This window comes from Triturus cristatus, chromosome 3_1, assembly GCF_964204655.1.
Source record: "Triturus cristatus chromosome 3_1, aTriCri1.1, whole genome shotgun sequence".
In the NCBI taxonomy this organism is placed as follows: domain Eukaryota; kingdom Metazoa; phylum Chordata; class Amphibia; order Caudata; family Salamandridae; genus Triturus; species Triturus cristatus.
In genome coordinates, this window is record NC_140583.1 from 1,085,559,660 (window position 1) to 1,085,580,604 (window position 20,945).

General features: G+C 51.3%; 1 long non-coding RNA gene across 1 annotated transcript; it reads right to left on the bottom strand.

Annotated features, from left to right (window-relative positions):
* Positions 1–19,216: 19,216 nt before the first annotated feature.
* On the bottom strand, positions 19,217–20,641 carry LOC146861565 (uncharacterized). The gene is made up of 5 exons (XR_014979276.1): positions 20,572–20,641; positions 19,943–20,037; positions 19,802–19,853; positions 19,601–19,716; positions 19,217–19,385 (listed from the first exon to the last, which is right to left on the bottom strand). It is a non-coding gene; the product is annotated as an uncharacterized LOC146861565 (long non-coding RNA).
* Positions 20,642–20,945: the final 304 nt, after the last annotated feature.

Genomic DNA, 20,945 nt, shown 5'->3' on the forward strand with positions numbered 1-20,945 from the left:
AACAATTTATTTGTACTGAGCACATGTTAATCTGTCTATACACATATGCTACATACGGAGTCAGGTATGTGCCACATGCCCTGGACACGTATGGCTGCCAGGTGACACTCCTACCAAGACCCAGCTACACACGGAGATTGTGAACCTCCACATGCCATGGTATGGGATTAGCTGTGTCCCAGTGCAAGTGAATCAAAAAGAACCTGAATGAACAGGTAAAAGAGCCTAACCTGGGGGTGTCGGAAAAAAACAATATGATTCCGCTAGTCACCCAAAAGAAAGGAAAGGGCAAAACTGTGCCTTTCTTTAGTCCCCTCACTCACCAGGGTTTCCCCTTGGTGACATGCTTCATCATTGGGGTCCTCTCAGTCCTCTACGGGCTGAGGCGTGCTGCAACTTGCATATTACGTAGGAGCACTTAAAACAAGTTTTATGTGTAGTGCAAGTGTTGTGAAGTGGAGTGGGATAAAGTGATTTAAAATAATCAACTAGTGGGCTAGTAGACGCCTTGCATTAAGACATGGGGGTGACGGCACGTTCTTGCACATGACAGCAGCTAATGAACAGCCAACACTGTGAAAGAGTGGCAGCACACACCACCACAGCAGCAGTGCAGACACAACACCCAATGGGTGCCTGGAGATCAGAAACAAACTCACATCAACAATCCAAGGGAGGGAGGGAGAGGGGGACAGAGAGGGAGGGAGACACAGGAAGACGGACAGAGGGAGGAGGCTGACACACAGAGGGAGGGAGAGGGGGACAGAGAGGGAGGGAGACACAGGGAGAGCAAATCAGCCTTGTGGTGTGTGGGAATGTGTGCTAGTCAGCAGGTGGACTGCGTGCATGTAGACAAGGGTGGCCAGTGCCAGCACCCCCCCTCTCCTCCATGGCAAAACACAGGGCCATGTCACAACCTGTGCACGAGCACAACGACAGCTACCTGCATCATATAAGTGTGTGGAACAACTGCATGTGCCCACGTACAGTGCCACACGGAAGGCGCCAATGCACAGCTTGCCACACCTGCCCACTCCACTGCTGACTGCAGTCACTCTTGACGCAGCAAGTAAGACTGTGCCACACATAGGTAAAGTCGCCAAAGCTGTGCCCAAGGGACATACCCATGCACAAGTGCACTGTGAGTGGAATGCAAGACATATCCAAATTCCCAGAGGAAATGTGCCAACTTTGAAACTAATGAAACATGGATGTTGCATGGAACAAAATTAACATTGTCTCTCTCACACACAGGTCAACGTCGTGGATCACCCCCCAACACTGGGGGGGAAGACTCACAGGACCCGGGTCGGCGGGATGAAGGAGCCACCAGCAGAGACGACTCTCACCACTCTGTGGACGAACCCAACCCCGACCAACCTGGCCCCTCTGGTGTCCAACGACCTGCAGCACCTGCGTCAGGTACAACGGGGCCAACCACCACCCCCACTCCTGCCACATCCCAGGAGACACCCAGGATCCCTGCCCCACCACCACAAAGCAGCCAGGCTGGCCAGGAGGGACACGGTGTCCCGGGCACCCAGGAGGAGGCAGGCGACAATGCCAATGCCACCCCTCAGGGGTCCCGGACACCCGATGTGCCCACAAGGGCAGGCCAGGTGCAAGTGGGCAGGGGTGGTGGGAGTGGAGGACGGCGGAGGCGCCAGCCTGACCAGTTGGCTGGGGAACCAGTATTTTCCCATGTCCGAAACATCCTGGACACATACCGGCAGGACACCACAGGCATGGCCCAGGTTGTGTCCATCCTCGAGGGGATCAAGACCCAGCAGGCCCAGCAACATGCGGAGCAACATGCCTGTCTACTGCAACACCAACGGAGGATGGAGGACAGACAGGCTGAGCTCGTGACGGTGTTCACGGGAATTCACAGTACACTCCGTCAGATGGCCGACAACATGGGCAACCCTCCCTGTGCCAGAAGGCGTAGAACATCACCACCCACAGGGAGGGATCAGGAGGAGGAGGAGGAAACATCCGATGGAGCATCCCAAACATCGTCACGGCCTGCTTCTGAGGGTCCCCGCAGGAGGGCGGGTCGTCCATGGAAAAGACCGTGAGGGTCGGCGCTACAGCACCATCTCCCAGGACACCTGGCCTGGCACCTGGCCCACTGGAGCAACAGCAGCACAGCATCAAAAGACATTCTCTGCCACATGGCCTTGCTGGTCACTGTCTGACCAATGTTGACAAAGACTGTGGCATGGACTCTGAGGATTTCTAATGGCAAGGACACCAACTCCCCTAGTGAACTTTGGATTCCACACACCCGGAAAGCCCCTCATGTCAAACCCCCCCCCCCCCCACTAAAATAAAATGTCACACCATGAAGAGAAGATGCCTGCTGGTTGCATTATTACCTTACATGTGTCTTGTAAAGTCTAAACATGCCTGAGTTCTCTTTTGACTTCAACCATCCACACCCTGGGGCCTGAGTCTGGCACAGGACACACGGGTCACAGTGTATTAGGCAAGACAGACATGGAGCACCATACACACCCGTGATGGGCCCAACCAGCTGAGGGGGTGGCCGCACAACCGTGCTGACAGACATATTGAGTACAGCAACAGTCATGCGCAGAGGTCACGGATCATGTCGAGTGTCCTGGGGGGCACCCAGGTATGTGTAGACAGGTGGCAGAACCATGTCCTGCAAGCTTGAGTCAGGTGGATGCAGAGAATGGTGGCCTGGCCAACGTTGGATGCATGGGGATGGCACATGTCACAATACCCACACAGTCATGGACATCATGCACAATACACAGTCTAATCCCACACAAACAGCTTGCATCTTGCTACTCTACACATAGACACATAGCCACTATCACGGAAAACCATGCCAGACATGCCGGATGCACCGTGGCAACACACCAGCATTGACTGAGAAGAGGCACCTTGGAGGCATAGAGACACCTTTATTAGTCATGTATTCGGGATTGCAGAGGCAACTCGAAGTACACATGAACAGTTCATGTGGAGTAACATGTGGGTCCAACACTGGCACCCCCCTTCTGCAGCACAAATGCGTGATAGCCATGGAACTGGCACACAAGTGTCGGCTAACAGCTAAACACCCCCTGCTGCTCACGGAGAGCCTGCCATACACCATTGATCCGCTGATGTGGAAGTCCCACAGCATGTCAAGCCAATGCAAACCGTATGTGTCCGAGGGCAGTGTTACACACATTGATGCCATCATCACATTCCACAATCCCATCACTGATGACTGTCAACAAGTCTGACCATCTATTCAGGTGTACCCAGCTGCATGTAATGTGTACCATGGTGATGCAACATGTCTGCAGAGGAACCAAACATCGACAGGGGCATTGTGCATACATCGTGAACAACTGCCACACCCAATACACCCCTGATGCATCCCTTACCCTAAGGAGACTTCAAAACGTGTCCGTGCCTGTAACGCAGATTCAGCACACGATGACGTGTCCATGAGGAATAGCAGTGCCACAACAATGCAACCAGCAGACGGCATGCGCAAGTACCTGGGGAAGAGAGACACACAAGAAGTCAGCCACAAAAAGCACAGCCACTTGCATGTGCATGTACTCGACACATGTATGGATGACAACATGCTAGGTCACAATTATGACTGGGGAAATACACCCATCACTGGCACCATCACTCCAGTGACACATCCACACACACCTCTGACTCACGTGCCATACATGCAGGTGGAGACACACATCGCAACACATGCCACACGGGGACCAATGCGTGCACACTCAGACACTGGTACTCACCACTAAGAAAAGAAGTCGCGTATGAGCCGAGTCCGGATGTCCTCTTGCGGCTCCACATCCTCCACATCACTAGCCCCATTGCCAAGCCCTTCGTCCTCCACGGGTGGATGGTCCTGGTCATCTTGATCCAGGATGAGTGGCACAGCTTTCTCAACTGCCATGTTGTGCAGCATGCAGCAGACCATGAAGATTTTGCAGACCTTCGCCGGGGCATATGGGAGGGCGCCGCCGGTCTTGTGGAGGCATCGGAATCGGCTCTTCAGGAGGCCAAACGTCCTCTCTATCACTCGCCTTGTCCGGCCATGGGCGGTGTTGTAGCGGAGCTGGGCCGGCGTGATGGGGTTGCTGAGAGGTGTGATCAGCCATGGCATGTTGGGATAGCCAGCGTCCCCTACATGGAAAGCACATGGACATAAGTAGGACAGGAGAAGCGGTCGTGCTGGAAGTCTACGCAAAATATAGGACACACAGACTGTACCCACCAACAACACATGCTCGTTTGTTGCGCAGCTGCGTCATCATTTCAGGCACCCTGCTACGCCTCATGATGTAGGCATCGTGTGCTGATCCTGGAAAACGAGCACCGACATGTGAAATCACCATGTTGGACAGACACACCACAAGGGCATTGATGGAGTGGTAGTGCTTGCGATTCCGGTACGCTACCTCCTGTGCCTGTGGTGGTACCAAAGCCACATGTGTCCCATCTATGGACCCAATGACATGGGGCGTCCCTCCCAGGGCATAGAATCCACGCTTGACCCCAGTCAACATTTCAGGGGTAGGAAAATGGATGAAGTCATCCAGGTGAATCAACATGGCCTCTAAGAAATCATGCAGCACACGGCAGAACATGCTCTGGGACATGCCACCAACATGAGCTATGGTATTTTGAAAGGTACCCGTGGCTAGAAAATGTAGGGCTGCCATTACCTTCAGCTTGGGTGTCAGTGCCGTAGGATACCTGTGCAGCAGTTGCAGGTGTGGTGCCAGTCTCGCCGTCAACTCTAGAATCAACCGTTGGGGGAAGCGGTAGCACCGGATACAGTCATTCTCCCGCATGGCAGCCAAGTCCGGAATTGGTCGGGGAAGAGGTGGCGCTCTGCAGTAATTTGGAAGTGACAAGGAAGAGTGAGTGCACCACAACAACAATTTATTTGTACTGAGCACATGTTAATCTGTCTATACACATATGCTACATACGGAGTCAGGTATGTGCCACATGCCCTGGACACGTATGGCTGCCAGGTGACACTCCTACCAAGACCCAGCTACACACGGAGATTGTGAACCTCCACATGCCATGGTATGGGATTAGCTGTGTCCCAGTGCAAGTGAATCAAAAAGAACCTGAATGAACAGGTAAAAGAGCCTAACCTGGGGGTGTCGGAAAAAAACAATATGATTCCGCTAGTCACCCAAAAGAAAGGAAAGGGCAAAACTGTGCCTTTCTTTAGTCCCCTCACTCACCAGGGTTTCCCCTTGGTGACATGCTTCATCATTGGGGTCCTCTCAGTCCTCTACGGGCTGAGGCGTGCTGCAACTTGCATATTACGTAGGAGCACTTAAAACAAGTTTTATGTGTAGTGCAAGTGTTGTGAAGTGGAGTGGGATAAAGTGATTTAAAATAATCAACTAGTGGGCCAAATATATTTTATTCTTGCTCCTAGCTAATTGGTTAAAAAAGGGGTAATATGCTAAAGGCCCTAACTGTAATGGGTAGGTGTGCCTAGCATATGGTCAACTAGTTTCGAGCTTCCCCAGCTCTTCCTCAGGACCACACCGGGACCAGCCCAGTGTGAGAAACCACTCCTAGAAGACCTAAATAAGGTGAAAAAAGTGAAACGCTGCAACTAATAAGCATGCGTTAAAATACATACGTAAGTATACGTCAGGAAATATCTGTTGGATAAAGAAACACAATTAAGGGATCAAAGGCAATCAATATGCAAAGAATAAAATCAATAGTGATCACACTATACACCGGTGTAGAGTACATCCAGATTTCTTAATGTGCCGCTATGTGGATGTTCAAAACAGCGTTAATTAAAACTTCCATGCAGGCGCTGTGCTACAAGGTGAGTGAAAAGGTTATATGAATGCAAATTTTGCTCATAAACCAAACAACAACAACAAACATGCGTCTGACATAACAAATTACACAAACAAGACTGACAAATATGTAAACCATTACATACATTTTTAGAGGCAAACGATAAGCCTCATGGTCAACGGAGGGGGTGTGGAGTTCTCGTACACCTAGAGAAAAATATACGAGTTTGTTAATGGGCTCGGTTGTCTTAATCAAATGGGGTCCGTCCCTTGTGATGAGCCTTATAGATTGGGAGGAGAACGGAGTTGGAGTGAGACTCGAGAGGTAAGTTCGCCGTCAAATCGGAGAGCATGCTCGGCTTCCCCCAGGGGCTTGTAACTTACTTGTACGTGGAAATCCGCACTCAGGAAACACCTACTAGCGCCCAGCCTCTCGGACCGCATACTGCTTGGTCATGCGCGGCTGTCTAATTTCAAGTGGCATTTCCGCATGGAAAGAAAGGGAGGACTCTGCCGTGTATGTCCTTCCTGTGGTGGCCATGTTGGAATGGGAAGGATCAGTAAGTATGCCCCAAAAAAAATCTAGGACCTTTTTTCAAGATCGTAAGACGAAGAAAGAAATTTTTAAGGGAATTTGTAGCTTGACGGTAGAGCGAAAGTGAGGTCTACCATTACTTAAGGGCTCACATCGTAGGATTATCAAAAAGGTCATAGTGGAGTAAGGATTGGAATTTACAGCCATACAGATCGATAGGATGTCCGATGTCATGTGTTCACTTCAGTGTTTGGCCAATGAAGAAAAATACCCCTCGTTTGTCGTTCCACAAAGTTTGAGAGAAGGGATGGTTTCTAAAGTTATTGGAGTGCCTCTGCCACAAAAGGGATCATTGTCAATAAAGTTACATGATTCAAAATCTAGGAACCCATATAAATATTTTTAGGAATATTTTTAGGAATATTTTTAGGAAAGGTCTATTGTTAGGTTGGTAGACAAAGTCTCATATTGCCCTAGTTTTAAATGAATTGTCCCCACGGTATATCGTCGTTAAGACCATTGGTATCAGACCGCAACTTGAAAACCCAACGTTGCTCTTTTTCATGTAGTATCCTTTCGATATTGGGATGGCTGTCCACATGTTCAATAATGACCCAACTGAAGTCATTGGGTGTGTGATGGTGTTCAAGAAAATGTGTGGTCATTTTTGTATTGTTTCTTTTGCACCTGAAATTGCTTTGCTGTTCTGTCATTCTGGTATTCGCCTTTCTAGTGGTCATGCCCACATAGTGGAGATTGCACACACAAGTGATAAGGTAAATCACACCTGTCGTATTGCAGTTTGTGAATGATCTGAGATTCCATGTTGTACCATTGTTGTAAAGGACCGTTTTGGTCGTGGTGGTTAGGTGGCACACGCTGCAGTTGCCACATGGGTGGTGACCTACTGGTAGTGGATGGAGTAGGCGTATAGATCCAGTGATTTTTGCTGGGTTGGGTCTGGTGTGCACCAAGTAGTTCCTCAAGTTTTTTGCTTTTTTATGGCTGAACATGGGTTTTTGTAAGTCCAGTCCTCCACTGTTTAGAATGCGCCAGTGTTTTTTTTATTATTTTTGTTACCTTGTCTGAGGCGATGTTAAATGTGGTAATACAGATATGTCTTCTGAGGTTCTTTTCTGTATCCTTGGGTTTATGTTCAAGGAGGGCTTCCCTGTTGTTGTTGGAAGCTCTTTTTTGTGCCGTCGACACTAGATGTTGTGGGTATTGTCGTTGGACTAGTTTCTGTGAGAGGTCCTTGGCCTGGATCTTGTAATCCTGTCGGGTGGTGCAATTTCGTCTCAGGCGCAAGAATTGTCCGAATGGGAGATTGTTCTTTAGACTTCGCTGGTGGAAACTGTCATATGTTAGAAGGCAGTTTCTTGCGGTAGTTTTGAAATGTGTAGAGGTGATCAGGCGACCTTCCTGTGCTGTTATATTTAGGTCAAGGAAGACCAACTTGGACCTACTCATAGTGTAGGTGAATTTCAGAAAGGGGTCTTGTTGGTTCAGCCAGAGTTGGAATAATTCAAAAACTGCTTCGTCACCTTCCCAGATGAGAAAAACGTCGTCAATATATCTTTTCCATAATTTGATATGGTCGATATACGGATTGTTTTCATGGAGGATCTTATGTTGCTTTAGATGGTGTACATAGAGCCCCGCTACGCTCGGCGCGAAGGTACTCCCCATGCTGGTACCGTGCGTTTGTTTATACAGAGAGTTATTGAATTTAAAAAAGTTTTCAGTTAGAGCCAAATGACAACATTCAAGGACCACATGTCTGGGTGTGTGATAATCCCAGTTATTGAGAAAGAGTACTTCCTCCAGGATATCTAATGTGTCCTTGTGTGGTAAACGTGTATATAGGCTCTCCACATCCAGACTGATAAGTATCCTTGTTGTGGGATCAAATTCCAGATCTTGCAGTAGACATAGGACAGCTTTTGTGTCCTGAAGGTATGTTTCTGTAGCTTGGACCAAAGGTCGCAGGAAAGCATCTGCAAATTTGGACAGAGGTTCCAAGATTGAACCTATCCCTGATACTATAGGTCTGCCCGGGGGCGTCACCATAGATTTATGTATTTTAGGGATGGTGTAGAAATAAGGAATTACTGGTTTCTTGTTTTCCAAAAAATCTGCTTCCTTCTTGCTTATCCAATCATTGATCAGTGATTCCTCAACCAGATTTGCAATCTCTATCCGTAGGCGTTCTGTGGGGTCATTTGCGATTGGTAGATAGTTTCTTGTATCAGCCAACAGTCGGAGACATTCTGTCTGGTAGTCAGGAGTATTTTGTAAGACTATCGCTCCTCCTTTATCAGCTGGTTTGATAGTGAGATTTCTTTCATTTGAAAGTTGATGGATCGCCTCCTGTTCAATTTTACTAGTGTTGTGAAACACTCTTATGGTTTTTGCATCCATTTCGGTGATTTCTTTCATTACCGCTTTTTCGAAAGCAAGTAATTCAATGGGAAGGGTATTAGGTGGAGGAGTAAAGTTGGATTTTTTGTGTAATCCAGTGTCCGTCGTAGATGTGGTGTTAGGTTCTTTGTCTCTGAAGTAGACCTCCAATTTGATCCTGCGAATGAATTCTTTCAATTCGCAGATTAATTTGAATTTGTCCAGTGTTGCTGTTGGGACAAACCCAAGTCCTTTCTCTAAAACATTTTTTTGAGTAGGTGTAAGAGTGTGATCGGATAGGTTGACTACTAGGCTTGGTTGCTGCTGGTTGATGGCATGCTCGGAGGACCCATGCTCCGTGTGTGACTCCTCACCGTTTCCAAGGGTTGGGCCCATTGTACTTGTTGGCCTCAAGTGAAGTGAACAGCCAGACGCAACACAGGAGTGACATACATCCACACATCAGCAGAAGTAGGATGTCGATTGCAGAGACTGGTAGCGGAACACTAGAGCCACAGGTCACATGACATTACACTAGGACAGCCCACACACCTTGCCATTAAGGTGTACATGTCATGACTCACCCCACATTCATAGAGAGGATGCAGACATGTCCTTGTTACGCTACTCCGTGTCCCATGCATACATACGCACCTCACATCCGATACCACATGTGGCATGGTGTGCGGAACAGTGTGCAATGTCAATCTACACACAGACACATGTTGGTTGTTGCAACGGCTGCAGCTTTTGAGGGAGCTCCAACATCAACCTAATGGGAACCCCCCACACATACATGACATAGTCACATCGTGCACCGTGGGTAGTGGTAACCCCTGTACCGGGCCTCAGGGGACACTTCCGTGTGTTGGTATCCGTGCCATGCCAGTGACGCTCATCCCAAGTGTGCAGTACGACATGCACACATGTCAAAGGAGTCAAGGGCATGCCTGGCACACATTGCACCGTCACACATTACATGTGTACACATCTCATCATACATCTGGTGCCTTCTCCACTCAGGAGTAATGTGCCACATCACAGCCTTTCACACCTGTGCCCCACACATGTAGTACTGCCCAGACAATGCCTTGATGTCCATCCATGGACAAGTATGTCAGCCCTATTCCTTCCTGTGTGCTGCCTGTCACCACTGTGATGTGTGAAAACCACCGTACTTCTGCTAAGAGGGCCTGTGTACGTTCCCGTATCACTATGGGAGTGCTGCCGTATGTGTACCCATAGTGATGGTGAGCGTACAGGCATGTGTACGGTCCGTACCACTATGAGTACGCATACGCAAGAACACCCATAGTGGTACGGCCCGTACACGCGTGCGTACGTTCACTATCACTATGGGTGTCCTCGCGTATGCGTACTCGTAGTGGTACGGCCCGTACACACGCCTGTACGTTCACTATCACTATGGGTGTCCTCGCGTATGCGTACTCGTAGTTGTACGGCCCGTACACACGCCTGTACGTTCACTATCACTATGGGTCTCCACGCGTATGCGTACTCGTAGTGGTACGGCCCGTACACACGCCTGTACGTTCACTATCACTATGGGTGTCCACGCGTATGCGTACTCGTAGTGGTACGGCCCGTACACACGCCTGTACGCTCACTATCACTACGAGTACGCATACGCGAGGACACCCATAGTGATGGTGAGCGTACAGGCGTGTGTACGGTCCGTACCACCATGAGTACGCATACGCGAGAACACCCATAGTGGTACGGCCCGTACACACGCCTGTACGTTCACTATCACCATGGGTGTTCTCACGTATGCATACTCGTAGTGATAGTGAGCGTACAGGCGTGTGTACGGGCCGTACCACTACGAGTACGCATATGCGAGGACACCCATGGTTATAGTGAACGTACAGGCGTGTGTACGGGCCGTACCACTACGAGTACGCATACGCGAGGACACCCATGGTGATAGTGAACATACAGGCGTGTGTACGGGCCGTACCACTATGGGTGTTCTTGCGTATGCGTACTCATAGTGGTACGGCCCGTACACACGCCTGTACGGGCCGTTGCTATGCATTTGCGGTGCCCTAGGGCCCCGGAACGCACCGTACCTGTGTGTGAAGCTCAAAATTACATAGGGGACACATGAGGGACAAGTATTAAGGCCTACATGCATGCTGGTTGTCATGGAGACCAAGTTTAAAGTTTGAATTTGTTCTGGAAGGTACACAGCAGAAGTCAGTTGGAATGAATCTACTTTGTTGCAATGTGTTTGTGGGGTTGACATCATGCTGAAGAAAAAAAACACAATAAGAACCCACTGACTGTGCTAGGTTTGAAGGGATTGGAGGAAACATAGGATGCAAATGTGAGTGACCAATCACTCTGTACTCCTGTGCATGAAACAGGCCAGTAAGGCAGATATAAGGCAGCCAGGTCCCATGAGGGAGCACTTGCCTGCACATCTCTGGATTCCACGACCCAGCTGCTGCTACTGATTCCCTGGAACCATGTCAAGGTCTGTGGAGAGGTCACAGCCCTTCACCCTGGAGGAGAACATGGCTTTGCTGGATGTGATCCTCCCACAGTACCCCATGCTGTATGGGCGTTCAGGGTATCAGGTGAGTGCAGAGTCCACTGGCACAGACTGTGTCCCTTTTTTGTAACTGTGACTTCTGGCATTGTGTCCAGGTGTCTCACACATGCTATGTACTGTAGGGGGGGTCCCGGGGGGGGGGTGCCTGATGTCTCCTAGCCAGAGCATGCAGTGATGCATGTCTGCCATCCTCACTTGCATCGTGTTTACTGTGACAATCACTGCATGGTGCATGCCACATTCTGCCTGTCTTATCCTCCTGGGAATGTAGCCTCTACAGTCCTCATTTTATTATGCGGTCAGCCCAGTGTGACAGGTGACTGTACCCACAGATGTGTGTTAGTTCTGTGTACCTGTGCTGAGAGTGTCCACATGATGTGTTCGTACCCTGGACATGGGTGTGTGTGTAAGTCCCCTGTCATGTGGGTGGGTGCATATGTGGAGTGTAGCACCCCAGCTGCATGAGGGATGGATATACCCTGGCCATGTGATGTGAGCAGGGAGCAGTGCTGTGTGTCTGACGTGCAGAGCCAGCCCCACACCTGTGAGCCCCCCCCCCAGTCTAGTGGCACATGTGCAGAGTGAGGTTTGTCGCTGCATTTGGCAATGGCAGGTGAATGTCCTGTGCTTGTGTGTGTCTGTGTACTCTGCTGCGGTAGCGTCAGTGGCCTGTGGCATGTGACTGCTTAGAGGTTCTGCACATTATCCTGGTGTAGCTTGTGATGCACAGTGTGAGCCTGGATCATTGATTGTGTAGTTGCCCTGATTCCACCTGTGTCCTTTCAATGGCACGTACTGCTTTTGCCCTTCCCCAGAGGATCATGTCCCTATGACAAAGGTGCAATGCGTTGGATGCATACTATGCCTTGTTGTAAACAGCAAATGTGTTCTAATATGTGTCTCTGTGACATGTGCCAGGTGTATTGATGTAGTGTCACTTGTTCATCCTCACAGGTAGGCGCCTCTGCCAAGGAGCAGATATGGCTGACCGCCGTCAGCGCCGTGAGGAGTGCAGATGGTCGGAAGCGGCGCCTGTCCCAGGTGAGGAAACGCTGGCAGGATATCCGGTGCTGGACGCGGAGGATCGCACGGGTCCTGCTGGGGGACTCACCTGAGAGCCATAAGAACCGCGGGCGCCGCCGGCTGAGCCACATCCACAAGCATGTGCTGCCGGTGGTCTTTCCAGACTTGGAGAGGCGCTTACAGGAGATGCAGCAGCAGGAAGGGGGTAGGTACATGTGTGCTTGTTGTGTTTCACCAGCATTTGTAAGTGCACAGTTGCATGGATACACTGCCAGGGTTTAAAGGTGCTGTGCAGATCCAGTTACCCACTGTATAGCTGTGCTCTCCTGCCTCCCTTCCCCTCCTTGCAATGTGTTCCCTGGTCTGTGTGTAGTCACTCCTTCACAAGGTTATCTAGGCTGGCACTTTCTCCACATGAACTATGCCTGTAGCATCATGTGTGGGGGTGGTGTGTAACCGGTTTTGGGACCTTGCCTGTGCCCTGTCCAGTTCAGTACATGTGGGTTCCATGTCAGTTGGCACTGATGCTGAGTCCAGACATGGGAGTTAGTCTCACAAGTGTCATGCCTTACAGTGCGCATGTCCTATGTTGTGGCCTGTGACATGATGTGCATGAGTGTGCGATACGCATAGTGCAGGGATGGTGGCGTGTTTTGCTGTCATTCCCATTCAGGACCATGGAGCTGTGTTGCCACTACTGTCCCCTGGGGCATATTTTCCGAGGTGTCATGTGTGTCATCACAAAATGTGGACACTCTCAGTGTCTACAGCATAGGTTGTGCTCTGTGCCATTTTCCCCTGGCACCATGTATATTGACGTGACAAGTGTCCACTGTACAGCCTGACCTGATTTTCCTTGTTCATAGTCACAGTGGCCAGTGGCCAGTGGCCAGTGCCTGTGTGTCTTGTTACAATCATCTGATGCTGGCCATTTGTATATGATTATTTGGACAGGCGCACCTTGGGTATTTGGCGTCCAATCTTGCATTTATGCATCCCCTGTGTATTTCACCCAGACTAAGAGGTGTACGTGCCACCTGTGTCTCAACAGATTGTCTCATGTAGGGGGTGGTTGGTGCGGGGCAAGCCTACATGTCAAAACCTGAAATCTCCTTGCTAGTTCTGGCCAGTGTGTGATGTTTGGCTGGACATACACTCAAGGTGCAGTGAGCCAGTCATGTTGGGCATGTTTTCAGTATTACCTATGCAGCATGTGCCTCAAGCTCATGGATTTGGTCCCTCCTCATCCCTATTGTCGGCAACGCTGTGTGGTGCAGATGCAGTGCTGGATTGTCCCCAGGGCCTGGCTCCTCTGTCAAACTCCATTTCATGTCATTTGCTATTGTGTCATGCTCTCCATGGATTTTCATTGGCATGGTGGGTCAACCAACTGTGTGTTGCATGCCCTACATCTGTACCTTGTTTTGTAGATGTTACTGATCTTACTTTTCAGGCTATGCACTGTAACCTACGTAGATTGGACTCATGTGACATATGTATACAGGTGTGTGATTAATTGCTGTCTCTTCACCTTGCCCACAGCATCGTCGGGGGACACGGAGGGAGACATGAGCACGGACGGAGCGGAGGGACCGAGCACCAGTGCCAGCGTTGACATCGTGGCTGGCACATTGAGTGGTACAGAGGCGGAGGAGAGTGAGGCCGAGGACCTGTCCACTGGCACCACCGAATATGAAACGGACAGGTCCGAGGATGATCTCTCCGAGTGGGCGGAGGCTGCACCACCAGCTGACAGCGGCACAACATCGCACCCCGCCCCCTCCATTGCCATCAGCCACCTCCCACTTGCTCGTGTCCCTTCCCAACGCCCACGATCACCACATGTCTCCTTCCTGCCAGGCACCGCACCCCCTGCCCCTGTCTCCACTGCTGCCGCCAATGCCGAGTCTGTGGACATCCAGCGGCAGTTGCAGGTTGGTCAGGCTGCGATCCTTAATGTCCTCCATGGCCACAGCCAAGTGCTGCACAACATGGAGGCATACTTGGAGGGCATTTTTTCATCGCAGGCTGACCAACGGCAGTTGCTGAGGTCCATAGACTTGACACTGACTGCAGCAGTGGGTCTCCTGCAGCGCTACGTCCCACCCCCTACCCCTGCCCCATCCACACTTCCCACTCCCATGCCTGTCCCACGTACACCCAGACGTACGCATGCACACACCACAACAGACACAGGCACCACACCAGCAGGGAAGGTCATACGCACACCTCCTGGCACGCACACACAGGGTGAAGTAGGCACACCCACTGGGTCGGGGGGCAAACGTAAGACACGCAGCCAGAGTGGGAGTCCGCATTCCACCCAATCCACTCCCTCCAAATCCCCTCCCCTCAGCTCTCCTGGCCACATATCACACAAAGACTCCTTCATGGCCGCTCTGTCCCTGAGCCCCACAGTGACACCACCCCGCAAGCGGTCAAGGGAGTCCCCGGTCAGGGTGGTTGATTCCCCCCCGTGTCTACACCCTCCCCCAGTGGCGCTGCGACCCATCCCTCTGACCCCCCCCCTCCTTGGGGCCTGTGGTTCCTTCGGGTGCAGGGGATTCCCTGGAGGACCTTGCTAAGGTGTGCAGCGAGATCCTGGCCTCTGCCTTTGGCCCTGCCCCACCCCCTGTGGTGGAGTCCTCCATCCCTGCACCCACGACGCCTACCCTTCGCCCTCCTGTCCCTGCGGTGCCTGGTTCTTCCCCCCCACATGATGCCCTCACCCCTGTGGAAGACGACGGAATCTAACTGTGCAGGCAAGCTAGGGGACACGCATCCCACTGTGTCCCCCATCCAGCTGTGACTTCTGGACTGCCCTATGGGCTTTGTAAATATTGAACTTCCTACAAACAAGACTTTTTTGGTTCATGATGAATAAAGCAATTTATTTTTTTCCTCTTGGAACACTACTGCTTTGCTGGTATTGCTGTTGGTGGGGCTGCTACATGGTTTTGGGTGGTGTTCATGTGTTGGGTGTGTGGGAAATGTAGTAGTGTGCTGGTCATAGGGGGGACCCTGGGATCTGTGTGCCATCACACGGTGTTAGCTAGGTTTCTTTGTTCATGTAAGCAGTTGCTGCATGGTGAAATTGTCCAAAGGTGTATTCCTTGCTCTGTGTACCCTGACATCTTCCCTGCAGGGTGTTCCCAATATTTAGCGCTGAGCTGTGTGTACATTAGCTGGGTGTGTGACGGACTCCTTCAACTTTGCACATGCATGCTGAGCAATGTCTCCACCTGCATCATTCGTGGCATCCTTGGTAGTCATTGTACTTGTGTATGTGGACTATTGACATGACTTCATGTGGACATGTTTTCTTTTCTGCGCTAAGCATGCGTATACTCCCAGCCTCGCACACATGTGGTACATGTACTGCAGGGTCTTTGTGCACCTGACTGAAATTTGTGGGCATGGTATCTGTGGCTACTCCACCCTTTGCGTTACGTGGGCACTGCTGTGAGTGTTAGGCACACACCCCTCCTGCGTCTGGGCACTGCTGGGAGTGATAGGCACACACCCCTCCTGTGTCTGGGCACTGCTGGGAGGACTCTGCACCCACCCCTCCTGTGTCTGGGCACTGCTGGGAGGACTCTGCACCCACCCCTCCTGTGTCTGGGCACTGCTGGGAGGACTCGCACCCACCCCTCCTGTGTCTGGGCACTGCTGGGGGGACTCTGCACCCACCCCTCCTGTGTCTGGGCACTGCTGGGAGGACTCTGCACACACCCCTCCTGTCTCTGGGCACTGCTGGGAGGACTCTGCACACACCCCTCCTCTGTCTGGGCACTGCTGGGAGTGATAGGCACCCACCCCTCCTGCGTCTGGGCACTGCTGGGAGTGATAGGCACCCACCCCTCCTGCGTCTCGGCACTGCTGGGAGGACTCTGCACACACCCCTCCTCTGTCTGGGCACTGCTGGGAGTGATAGGCACCCACCCCTCCTGCGTCTGGGCACTGCTGGGAGTGATAGGCACCCACCCCTCCTGTGTCTGGGCACTGCTGGGAGTGATAGGCACCCACCCCTCCTGCGTCTGGGCACTGCTGGGGGGACTCTACACCCACCCCTCCTGTGTCTGGGCACTGCTGGGAGGACTCTGCACCCACCCCTCCTGTCTCTGGGCACTGCTGGGAGGACTCTGCACACACCCCTCCTCTGTCTGGGCACTGCTGGGAGTGATAGGCACCCACCCCTCCTGCGTCTGGGCACTGCTGGGAGTGATAGGCACCCACCCCTCCTGCGTCTGGGCACTGCTGGGAGGACTCTGCACACACCCCTCCTCTGTCTGGGCACTGCTGGGAGTGATAGGCACCCACCCCTCCTGCGTCTGGGCACTGCTGGGAGGACTCTGCACACACCCCTCCTCTGTCTAAGCACTGCTGGGAGTGATAGGCACCCACCCCTCCTGCATCTGGGCACTGCTGGGAGTGATAGGCACCCACCCCTCCTGTGTCTGGGCACTGCTGGGAGTGATAGGCACCCACCCCTCCTGCGTCTGGGCACTGCTGGGGGGACTCTACACCCACCCCTCCTGTGTCTGGGCACTGCTGGGAGGACTCTTCACCCACCCCTCCTGTGTCTGGGCACTGCTGGGAGGACTCTGCACACACCCCTCCTGTCTCTGGGCACTGCTGGGAGGACTCTGCACACACCCCTCCTCTGTCTGGGCACTGCTGGGAGTGATAGGCACCCACCCCTCCTGCGTCTGGGCACTGCTGGGAGTGATAGGCACCCACCCCTCCTGCGTCTGGGCACTGCTGGGAGGACTCTGCACACACCCCTCCTCTGTCTGGGCACTGCTGGGAGTGATAGGCACCCACCCCTCCTGCATCTGGGCACTGCTGGGAGTGATAGGCACCCACCCCTCCTGCGTCTGGGCACTGCTGGGGGACTCTACACCCACCCCTCCTGTGTCTGGGCACTGCTCGGAGTGATAGGCACCCACTCCTCCTGCGTCTGGGCACTGCTGGGGGGACTCTACACCCACCCCTCCTGTGTCTGGGCACTGCTGGGAGGACTCTGCACCCACCCCTCCTGTGTCTGGGCACTGCTGGGAGGACTCTGCACACAGCCCTCCTCTGTCTGGGCACTGCTGGGAGTGATAGGCACACACCCCTCCTATTTAACAATATGTACGCTTAGAACATACACGTGTGTGGGTTCACTCCATGGGGGTACGGTTCGTACTTACACTGTTGGGGTGGGAGTACTCTCCATACGTATGCGGGTGGGGTATGGGTCGTACTTACACTGTTGGGGTGGTGGTACGGTACGTACATGCACTGTTGGGGTTGGGGTACGCTCCATGCATACGAGGTGGGGGTACGGGTCGTACTTACACTGTTGGGGTGGGAGTACGCTCCATACGTACGCGGGTGGGGTACGGGTCGTACTTACACTGTTGGGGTGGTGGTACGGTACGTACATACACTGTTGGGGTTGGGGTACGCTCCATGCATACGAGGTGGGGGTATGGGTCGTACTTACACTGTTGGGGTGGGAGTATGCTCCATACGTACGCGGGTGGGGTACGGGTCGTACTTACACTGTTGGGGTGGTGGTACGGTACGTACATACACTGTTGGGGTTGGGGTGCGCTCCATGCATACGAGGTGGGGGTACGGGTCGTACTTACACTGTTGGGGTGGGGGGTACGCTCCATACGTACGCGGGTGGGGTACGGGTCGTACTTACACTGTTGGGGTGGTGGTACGGTACGTACATACACTGTTGGGGTTGGGATACGCTCCATGCATACGCGGGTGGGGGTACGGGTCGTATGTACACTGTTGGCATGGGGGGTACGCTCCATACGTACGCGGGTGAGGGTACGGGTCGTACATACACGGTTGGGGTGGGGGTACGCTCCATGCATACGCGGGTGAGGGTACGGGTCGTACTTACACTGTTGGGATGGGGGGTACGCTCCATGCATACGCGGGTGGGGGTACGGTCCGTACATATCCGTACCCACGCGGTGGGATGCTTGTGCGGGCCGTACCCAGGCCTTTGCCATGTGGGTACGAGCCGTCCCGCCATTGTTGGGGTGACGTAGGTGTGGGCGTGGTACGACTCGTACCCACGCTCTTAAGGTGTGGGTACGGGACGTACCTGTATTGTTGTGTTGCCGGTTCGCGTCGTCAAGCACTTCCGTTGTGGCCGTCGCTGGCTTTGCTGGACACGCCCCCACCCCCTCGTAGTGACCAGGGCCTGAGGGTCAGGTATGTCCAGGGCATGTGTGCTGTGTGACTTTGGTGGGGGTTTTGTGGCCTGCCCCTGGTCCTGCCACCCCCCCCCCCTCTCCCCCCTCCCTTTGTTGTTCTGACCTTCTGCGGCGTCTGCGTCCGAACCTGTAGAGGAGGTCGACTGCTATGAGGGCCGGGATGACACGTAGGTTCGGGTCCATGTCTGTCCGTCGCGTACAGGTACTCCTTGTTCTCGTCGTACTGATTTCCTGGCAGTTTTTGGCAGCCGGAAAATATTGTCCGTGCGGGATGACGTCGGTGCGAATCGTAATTCCTGGTTCGTGAATGGCAGGCTGTGTGCGTCCCGACGTTTCCCGGATCGCATTTGTATGTTTATTTTGGTCGGTCGGGGTTTTGTACGATTCGTACGGAAATGGTGTTTCCGTGCGAATCGTAATTCCATGTTTGTATATTGTTACGACCGGGTACGCGTCGGACGGAGAATATGCTCCGTCCGACGGTTCGTACCCGGTTTTTACAGGATCGTGATCGGCGCCCAAATGTATATATCATGAATCGGGGAGAACCATACAAGAAAATTGTTTTCTTGTCAATCTAGAAAGCACAGACATTAGATCCAGGTAATTCGTTCTCCTTGAAACAGTGATTTCAGATACTTGATTTATTTGAATGACAAATGTCTTGACAATCTACAGTCTGGCTTCTTAGTGTTGCGTCGACGCGTTTCGGTGGATATAACTGATTAGAAACCACCTTCCTCAGGACTTGAATCAATTTCTCCCAAATTAACTCTTGATAAAAACAATATCTAAAAAATCAATAAAGACAAACAATTAGCCATTAAGGCATACTCATCACATTATACACAATAATATTGCATTCTTCTAATATCTCAATCACAATAACACACATAGCCCTTAACCCTCATTAGTATCTCCCCCCATAAACAGTGTTTATATTCTGGTGATTCGTACATCCACTCATTCATACTCCATTATAACCCGTTTACATTATCTCTTTTACCTGAATCCGAGATACAGTGCACCATCGGATAAAAATGCAGGTAAGAACCTTGCAAAGTTTCAAACAGGGGACAAATGTCACTCCTTCGAGCCGTATTTAGAGACTGACTTCAAAATCTATGGGAGAGAGAACCCTTATTAAATATTAGAGACATACAAAGACCCAAAGCTAAGAATACGGGCTCAGAGTTTGTCTGCCTACCATATATGAAGAGCTTCTCTGGATAAGAGCCCATTAGAAAGTGCGAATATATCTGCAATCAATTTTAGAGAAAATGCTTTTTACTGAGATGACCACTTAAGCACTTCTAAACACACTTATGAGTACTATCATAATGATTACCTTCAGTTTCTAAAATATAGGGCCTCAGGTAAACACGTTCTTCTTTTCCAGTGTTTCAAGCATAATATCATTCAGAGGGCAATTTCATAAAAATCCTGGAAAAACAAATAAACGAATAAACAATTTCCCTAATATTCCAGACTTACATAGATCTCCTTAAATTATGTAAGACAATTCATTTGGCGCTGCTTTACTCATCAATATGCACTGCTTGGGTTTATAAGCAAAGAAACCTTTGCACCGTATTTCTCTAATCATTTAATGCCACAAGGAAAATATTTGCTATACCAGCTTCATAATAGTAAAAAGAGGGGTTATCCAACTAGCGGAAATCCCGAATATGGATTAGGCATCACATCGGCTAAATTGGAATGCCCTATACAAGCATACAATAGCTCACCCTACCTCCTAAAAATATTAATAAGGAGTTTCTATACTATAGTGGCCCCCTAACTACATCTAAAGTAAAGGAGGCAGTAACATATAAAACGGCAATGCAAACATTGTGAGAAACCATAATAGGGACAAAAAGTTTCACTACAGCGGCGATTGAAAATACACGAGCCGCGCTAACGCAATAAACCTTCTAATGCAGGCGAGCAACTAAACCCGCTCATACCGCTCCTTACCTCACGTTCGGGCTATCTGGCCTCTCAGCTGGTATCGGCTCCGTGGTAGGGAAGATTAGATCCCACCCGGACCCTTCCGTTATATATCATCACTGCCGACTAATTAGAGTCATACAGCACAGCCGGGACTGCCTCACGCATCGACTCCGGAAATACTCAACAAATGGCGGCCATCTTAGACTACCCAACCTCAAATAGAAACTACATCACGCCATGATACTAAATCATGCTTTTACTAAGATAACCTCCGGGAAACCGTATAAAAACAAATCAGAAGATCGTATAAAAACGAATATCTGAACAAAAAAAGTATTTGTATTTATTAGTTAGAATTCCCCGTTATTGTCTAAGTAGATCCGACCACTACTTAAGAT